General features: G+C 45.7%; 1 long non-coding RNA gene across 1 annotated transcript; it reads right to left on the bottom strand.

Annotated features, from left to right (window-relative positions):
* Positions 1-211: 211 nt before the first annotated feature.
* LOC135321508 (uncharacterized) lies at positions 212-7,967 on the bottom strand. The gene is made up of 2 exons (XR_010381335.1): positions 7,749-7,967; positions 212-7,156 (listed from the first exon to the last, which is right to left on the bottom strand). It is a non-coding gene; the product is annotated as an uncharacterized LOC135321508 (long non-coding RNA).
* Between the last annotated feature and the right edge of the window lie 291 nt (positions 7,968-8,258).

Below are 8,258 nucleotides of genomic sequence, written 5' to 3'. Positions count from 1 at the left end.
AGGCTACACTGAAACCCTCACCTCCCCAGGATCAGCGCAGGACCCTCCTCTGACCACAGTATCCTCTCATCCACTCAGTAGAGTGATCCCTGAGGGGCCACCTATGACTGACGGGGGAGAGGGTGACAGTCAATCTGCTTCTTTTTGTTAATGAAGCTTCTGAGGGCCATTCAGGAAGGATCCACTAAAAATCCATCAGTTTCCCAGATACTTCTTTTTTTTTTTTTTTTGACAACAACAGAATTTATTTTGAAATTATCCAGCTATTGTTCTTTTCCCTTACTACTGATATTTGATATTTGCACTTATATGATGTTTATAAACAGAAGCACCCTATCTTTGTGGTAAGCAGATTCATTAAATTCCTAGGAGCAATTGCTATTGGGATAAGTGTTAAATCTGGAGTGGGGCTGTGAACAGACCTATGACAGTGTAAGTTCTCTGACGGGCAAAGGGAAGTTAAAAATCTCATCTTTTCTTGTATCCTAAGATTACTTTTTTTGAAAAAAAATAACGACTTCAAAAACAGGAATCATAGCCGTTAGACCTGGAAAATTCTTAGGGAATCCTCTAGTACAAACTCCTTTACAGATGAGGATGGTGAAACTTGAAAAGGCCAGGTAACTGGTCCATGCCGCTTGTTTCTGTGGAAGGGCTGGGCTGGAACTCAGCTCTGACTCTGTCCAGTGTTCTCTCTCTTGATCTCTTTTCTCCTCACTTGAGACATTCCACTGTCATTTTAAAGAATTACTTTCTTGATCATACACTGTAATGACAGAGCTTGCCTCATTTGCTCCTTTTGTGTGTGTCGCAGTGGAAGCCAAGTCACGTGTGCACTGTCTCCCTCTTGGTTCTCCTCTCTTGACAGTCTTCCCCCCTGCCCTTTCCCCCTACCCTTTGCCTGGAACTTGCTCTCCCTTCCTCTTCAAACTCTGTTATTTTTGGAAATATGTGTGTGCATGTCCCAACCTGGCTGGGATCTGCAGCAAGGTGACTCCTGGTTGAATGGAGTCTTTTCCACAGTGCTTGAATTTGTCCAAGGGTTTGGAAGGCTGGACAACCAACAGAAAGTAAAACTGCCATCCTTTGTCCTTTCAGCAGGCTTGTGTTCCATTAACAGAGGAAGAATTAAGAATAAGGAAGAAAAAAAGAAAGAAACTCCACTTGAAGTACTCATCTGTCCCCTGGAAAAGTTCAGGGTTGTTGTTCAGTGTCTGAATGTTTCCCTTGTGATTCGCTTGTAGTCCTTAAAACATCGTCAGACATCTGATCTAGGAAGCATCAGAGGCAAATTTAAAAGTTGGGTATTTGCGTTGAAGTCAGTGTCTTGGCTCATAGAAGTTGGTGGGGGATGTGATTTTTCTCTCTGGGTCTGGGTGTTCAGAATGGGAGTCTTTTCTGGCGCAGGAAGCCTTCCTAGCCGCAGGGGCCACTGCACGGGCTGCGGCACTCTTTGTAATTTCCATTCCTCAGTAGACACTGTGAGGGGCAGGCCTGTTTTCTGCATTCTAGCACCTGCACTCAGAGCCCCCTAAGTACCCAAGAGAACCTTGTTTTTAATCAGAGGTTGAAATGGAACCTCCCCCTGGGTGCACCGGAGAGTTCCTTTGGGGCAGCGCCCCACCTTCCGGAGGGCAGCAACCTGCTGGGGGTGGGGGCCCAGCCTTGATCCCCGGGCACCTCTGTCTCTGGAGACGCCCTGCCAACCGGGTAGGTAGAGGTGAGGCGCTGTCCGCTTTCCACGGCGGCGGGTGCTGAACTTGGAGCGGGATGGTGGGTCTGGAGAGCCGCGGGGCGTAAGCCGGTCAACACGGGTGGGCGTGGCGAACTCATTCACGGGGGTCTCGGGGGAAGTTCGGGCGGGGTCCGTCGGCTCGCTGGCTTTCTTGCTCTAAAATCCATCCTGGGCAGAGCAGCCCCACTTCTCACCCAAACTCGGGGAGACGAGGGATCAGGCCGGTGCGGGGTTCAGCGAGGCAGTTGGGGAAGCGCTCAGCCCCTGCGGCGAGGCCCCTCCAGCGCTCGTCCGCGACCCAGGGCGCCGACCCAACCGCCTCGGCTGCAGCGGGTTCCGCCTGTAGGAGGCCGGTTTTACGAAGAGGGCAGCGGGGGCTCCTGGACTCCAGCCTGGGCCGGTCTCAGGTGGGCCAGTCCGCCAGCCCTCGCCCGCCCTCGCTCGCCCCGCGAGGTGGCGGCCTCTTCCGCCTTTCCGGGGTCCTCCCGACATTGCTTATAAGCCACCCAAGCCACGTGTCCTTGCTGACTAGCACTGAGGCGAGACTCCTGACTGATGGACTGGCAGCGATTGTATAGGGGCTCAGTGCGGAGTCGCAGAATGCACACATACCTGTCTCTGGTCCAACCATTTGGACTCAAGGTTGCACAGTCCATTTGGACACCTGGTCCATGGGACTCCCCTGCAGTGCCCGTCCTTGGGGAAAGAAGGGTGCCCTCCACTTGGGGGTATGGTGAAGGAAAGAAGCAGCAGGGACCTGGGTTTCCTGAGGACAAACTGGACTGGTTGGTTTAGGGAAGAAAGTTACCCCCACCCACCCCATCTATCCAACAGCCTGGAAGAAGCTAAGTGCTAGCCGGATGGACCAGCATGGAAGCCAGAGACCTGCTAATTTTTCTGTCTCAGCACCCCCTCCTGAAAAGCCCAGCCATCATCATTTTACCTCATTACCAGGACCTCCTGCCCCTCACCCTGCCCATAGACAAAACTACCCTCTTCCTGTTAATCCAGAGAAGACTGGAATTTTTCAAAATAACTTTAAGTGAGAAGCTAAAAAAAGCGCATCCTGCCCGCTCCCCTTTCCCATTCCTATCCTTCCACTCTTAACAGACCTCTAGCCTCCACTCTACCAGCTCCCTGCTCAATGAGTTGTCTTTACTACAAACCTTTTTAGATTTTCAGGAGCTCTTCCTGAGCAGAGTGGAAAGAGGGAAGGAGAGGTGAATATATATATATGACGGGCATTAAAGTCCAAATACTTTTTAATTGAGAACATAAAAAAATCAAATTGCCTGGATGAGGGTTTTTCACTGGGCTCCTCTGAACACTAAGGTCCCGCAGGACTGAAGGATGGAGTGCTCAGGTTGGTCACTAGGGGCCGCCATTCCCATTTCTATTGAGAAGCTTTTTTTTTTTTTTTAATTGCTTGAATTCTGTTGTTTTTACTTTGTTTTTTTTCCCATTTTTCAGTTTGATTAGGTAGAATTATTACAGTTCGACTGCACATACACATTATATTGCATGTAGATACATATATATATACAGTACACTGCACTTTTTTTTCGTTTATATGTATGTGCAGATCATTGTTTCTAAGAACAGATCAGAGCTTCAGCTTTTTAGCTTTGGCTTCTCACTAACTCCAAGCTCCAGAAGAGGCAGCTCAGTTCCACTAGAGGGCGTCTTCCACTCATTCTGCTCACCCCTCGGTCTGACTCCCCAGTCAGGCGCGCGTTACCTTGCTGCAGCACAGCCATAGGGTTGGCTTGTTCGTCTTGTACTTTTGTACACTTCAGGTGCCTAATAAATGCTGAGGCTGCTGAGCAGATGAGTGGGTGACCCACGGCCCTGGCCGCACGCAGCGAGCTACCCTTCCCCAAACAATAATAAAAAGCCCTACAGCTTTCTGCCTGTTAGACCTCAATGAATCTGCACAGCCATTCTGTGTGGCAAGTCCTGTCGTTACCCGTCTCAGCCAAGCTTAGGTAGACAGCAGCAGCTTGCAGCTTATGGAGCTTGCTCAGGTCACACAGCTGATAAATAGTGAATCTGGGATTTGGGCCCATTTCATAGGAGGCTGGATCAGGGAAAGGCAGGTTTGGGGCAGCTGACGGCAGAGAGAAGCCCTGCCCCAGCTCTGCCCTGTAAGCCCAGCTACTCATCGCATCTGTCAGAGTCAACTGCCCTGCCACCAGCCTTGCAGAGGAGCTCTGGCGTCAGGCTTCTCCTCACTTGGCCTGCTCTTCTAGGTCACATGCTAGAGGCAGGAGTTCCCTGGGGCTGAAGCTGGCTCTGTCTCTCTTTTTGGAGATGGAGACGGAATTCTCACTGGAGAACGCTGTCCCACTGACTCCAGCTCAGGACCTGCTGGTCAGGCGGAGCAGATGTGGCTTGCTTCACCGCTGGAGGAGCTAGTGGAGGTGACATTGGCTCCCGCACTAGAGATGGTGGTAGAAACAGAGGTGAAGCTATTTCTAGATTCAGGGTTGGCCCTTCTTCTGGCTCGGCCACTGGCATGAGCCTTGAAACTAGTGCTGGAGCAAGAAAAAGTAAGGTTCTGACTTTCTCTTGCCTTTAAAAAATTGTCAAGATTCCACTGCCTGTAAAAAGCTACCCAGCCCATGAACCTCACCCCAACCTGCAGTCCCCCTTCTCCTCTGGCTCTGTCTCAGTGGGATCTAGCAGTCCTGCATTGACCAAGAAAAGGAGATCATGCTGCTTCAGGTCTGACTCACGCCAACTGAATTGCACAGAGGCAACCTTTAGCTTGAGGCAGAGACAGTTCAGGGGCTGCCAGCTTCATTGCACATGTCAACCTGGCCAGGTGCCCCAGATGAGAGAAGGAGCACTGGGGAGAGTCACGTGTGGGGCAGAGTCAGAGGCCTGGCCTTTCATTCCACACTGGGTTCCCAGCACCCTTCTTTGGGTCTGAACCCAGATCATGATCCCAGCCCACTTCCAAACCCTGTTTACCTGTCCTGGCAATGGAAGGCTCAGCCACAGAGCAAGTCTAACCAAGATCCTGTGTGAGTCTGATTTTCCTAATGACACTTCTCCCCAAGGTCCTGGACAGAGCCTACCCCATGGTCCATGCACATGAGCGTCAGGACTGACTTTGACATTTTGGTGAGCAGGCTGCTCCCCATGCCTCCTGTTCTGGGCCCCTGTGTGGTGGTCATAAGGGATGGGTATGGAGAGGGTGAGTCAAATGACATGGGACTGTGGAGAGAATGGGTCTCTCAGGGGTCAGCTGAACCTGCCTCTCCCCTGTTGCTTCCCAGAGAGTCCAGGACCCCATGCACAACTCTCTTTGACTCATTTGCTCCTGCAGGGGAAGGTCCCAGACCTCAGCTCTTCCATGAAAATCAACAGATGTGGGAGGGCCAGGTGCCTGTTGGCTCCTCCTCAGCCCCAGACCCCATACAATCCCTCTCTATTCTGTGAAGATGGGGGCCCTCTTTGTGGGCCCAAAGACCGCTCACAGTTTTAGTAGATTCTGTGCTTCATTAACATAGTCAGAATGTGAGAGGACACATCCATACCTAGAGGAAGCCCTGAGGCATCACATCTAATGTACCATGGGTACCAATGCTTATAATGTCTAGAGTGACTGCCCAGCTGTGCGACTAGAATTTCACCCTAGGGGTTGTGACTACTTCATTCATTAAGTTATTTTACTGTGTAGAAAAATGCCTGCATGTAGCAGGGCCTTAATATATACTACTGAATGAATAAACTACAGTCAGAATCATCCAGTTATCTGAGTAGGCCTGGTGGTCCTATGCCTGCCTCCAGAGATCCCTAATCTGGTCACACCAAGACAAGGACCAGGAATAGCTAGATGGAACCTCAACATTTCTTTGCAAATAGGAAAACAGGCTGCTTTCCATCTGCCTTCTTTCCCCCTTCCACTCCCCTACCCTTACATTGCTCCTCCCCACCTTCTCCCCAGTGGTAACCACTACTTTGTTCTCTTTATCCCGAGTCTGCTGCTTTTTGTTTGATCGTTTGTTTGTCATATTCACTCGTTTGTTGTATTATTTTAGATTCCACATATAAGTGGTATCCTACAGCATTTGTCTTTGTCTGACTTGTTTCACTTAGTGTAATGCCCCTCAAGTCCATCCATGTTGTTGCAAATGGCAAAATTTCATTCTTTTTAATGGCTAATATTCCTATTCCTCTGTGTGTGTGTGTGTGTGTGTGTGTGTGTGTGTGTGTGTGTGTGTGTGTGTGTGTGTGTGTTTACATATATCACATCTTCTTTATCCATTCCTCTGTTGATGGACACTTAGGTTGCTTCCATATCTTGGCAATTCGGCAATTATAAATTATACTGGTGTGAACATTGGGGTGCATGCATCTTTTTGAATTGGTGTTTTTATTTTTCCTTTTGTTTTTGTTTTGGATATATACCCAGGACTGCAATTGCTGGGTCGTATGGTAGTTCTATTTTTAATTTTTTGAGAAACTTCCATACTGTTTTCCACAGTGGTTGCACCCATTTACATTCCCACCAACAGTGTGAGAGGGTTCCCTTTTCTTCACATCCTTGCAACATTTGTTATTTGTGTTCTTTTTGATGGTAGACATTCTGACAGGTGTGAGGTGATAATCTCATTGAGGTTTTCATTTACATTTCCTTGATAATTAGCCGTGATGAGCATCTTTTCATGTGTCTGTTGGTCATCTGCATTTCCTCTTTGGAAAAATGGCTATTCCGTTTTTCTCCCCATTTTTTAATTAAGCTGCTTTTTAAATTTTTGAATTGAATGAGCTATTTATATATGTTTGATATTAATCCCCTATGGTCATATCATTTGCAAATACTTTCTCCCATTAAGTAGGTTGTCTTTTTATTTTTGTTAATGGTTTCCTTTGCTGTGCAAAAGCTTTCAAATTTAATTAGGTCCCATTTGTTTATTTTTGCTTTCATTTATTTACTTTAGGAGATAGACCCAAAAATATTGTGGTAATTTATGTCAAAGAATGTTCTGCCTATGTTTTCTTCTAGGAGTTTTATACTATTTGGTCTTACATTTAGGTCTTTAACCTATTTTGAGTTTATTTTTGTAATGATGTTAGAGAATATTCCAATTTCTATTCTCTTACAGGCAGCTGTCCAGTTTTACCACTTATTGAAGAGACTGCCTTTTCCCCATTGTATATTCTTGCCTCCTTTGTCATAGATTAATTGCACATACATGCATGGGTTTATTTCTGGATTTTCTGTCCTGTTCCATTGATCTATGTGTCTGTTTTTGTGCCAGTGCCATACTGTTTTGATTATTGTAGCTTTGTAGTATAGCCTGAAGTCAGGGAGCCTGATTCCTTCAGCTCTGTTCTTCTTTCTGAAGGTTGTCTTGGCTACTTAATGTCTTTTCTGTATCCAAACAAGTTTTTAGATTATTTCTTCTAGTTCTGAAATGAAAAATGAAAAAAAAATGGTATTTTGATAGGGATTGAATTGAATCATTAGATTGCCTTCAGTAGTACTGTCACTTTTAACAATACTGTTTCTAGAACACAGTATGTCTTTCCATCTGTTTGTGTCATCTTTAATTTCTTTCAATAGCATTGTAGTTTCAGAGTACAGGTCTTTTGCCTCCTTCTCAATCTGTTACCAAAAATTGCAGAAGGAAGAACATTTCTGAACTCATTCTATAAGGCCAGCATCACTCTGATACCAAAACCAGACAAAAATATCACACACAAAAGAAAATTACAGGCCAATAATGCTGATGTACATAGATGCAAAAATCCTCAACAAACTACTAGCCAATCAGCTCCAATAATACATTAAAAGAATCACACATCATGATCAAGAGGGATTTATCCCAGGGATGCATAAAACTTTCAGTATTTGCATATCAATCAATGTGATATCCCACATTAATAAGTTAAAAAATAAAAACTATGTGAGCATCTCAATAAATGCAGAAAAAAGCTTTTGATAAAATTCAACATCTATTTATGATAAAAACTCCATAGAATGGGCATAGAGGGAACATACCTCAACATAACAAAGGCCATATATGACATTCCCACCATTCTCAATGTTGAAAAGCTGGTAGCATTTCCTCTAAGATCAGGAACAAGACAAGGATGCCCACTCTCACCACTTTTCTAACACAGTTTTGGAGGTCCTCCTTAAAGCAAACAGAGAAGAAAAAGAAATAAAAGGAATCCAAATCAGGAAGGAAGAAGTAAACTGTCACTGTTTACATATGACATGATATTATAAACAGAAAACCCTAAAGACACCACCAAAAAATTACTATAGCTCATCAATGAATTTGGTAAATTAGGTGCAAGATATAAAATTAATACACAGAAATTGGTTGCATTTATATACACTAACAATGAAGTATCGAAAAGAGAAATTAAAGAAACAATCCCATTTACCATCACATCCAAAAGGGTAAAATATCTGAGAATAAACCCACCTAAGGATAATTTCCATGCTCATTTCTAAATTTTGAAAGGCCACAGTCCAGTGAGGGATGAGGCAGAGAGCTTCTTC

Source organism: Camelus dromedarius, chromosome 6, assembly GCF_036321535.1.
Source record: "Camelus dromedarius isolate mCamDro1 chromosome 6, mCamDro1.pat, whole genome shotgun sequence".
Lineage (NCBI taxonomy): Eukaryota > Metazoa > Chordata > Mammalia > Artiodactyla > Camelidae > Camelus > Camelus dromedarius.
The sequence above is the reverse complement of the archived record's forward strand: the minus strand, read 5'-3'. Positions and strand labels throughout refer to the sequence as shown.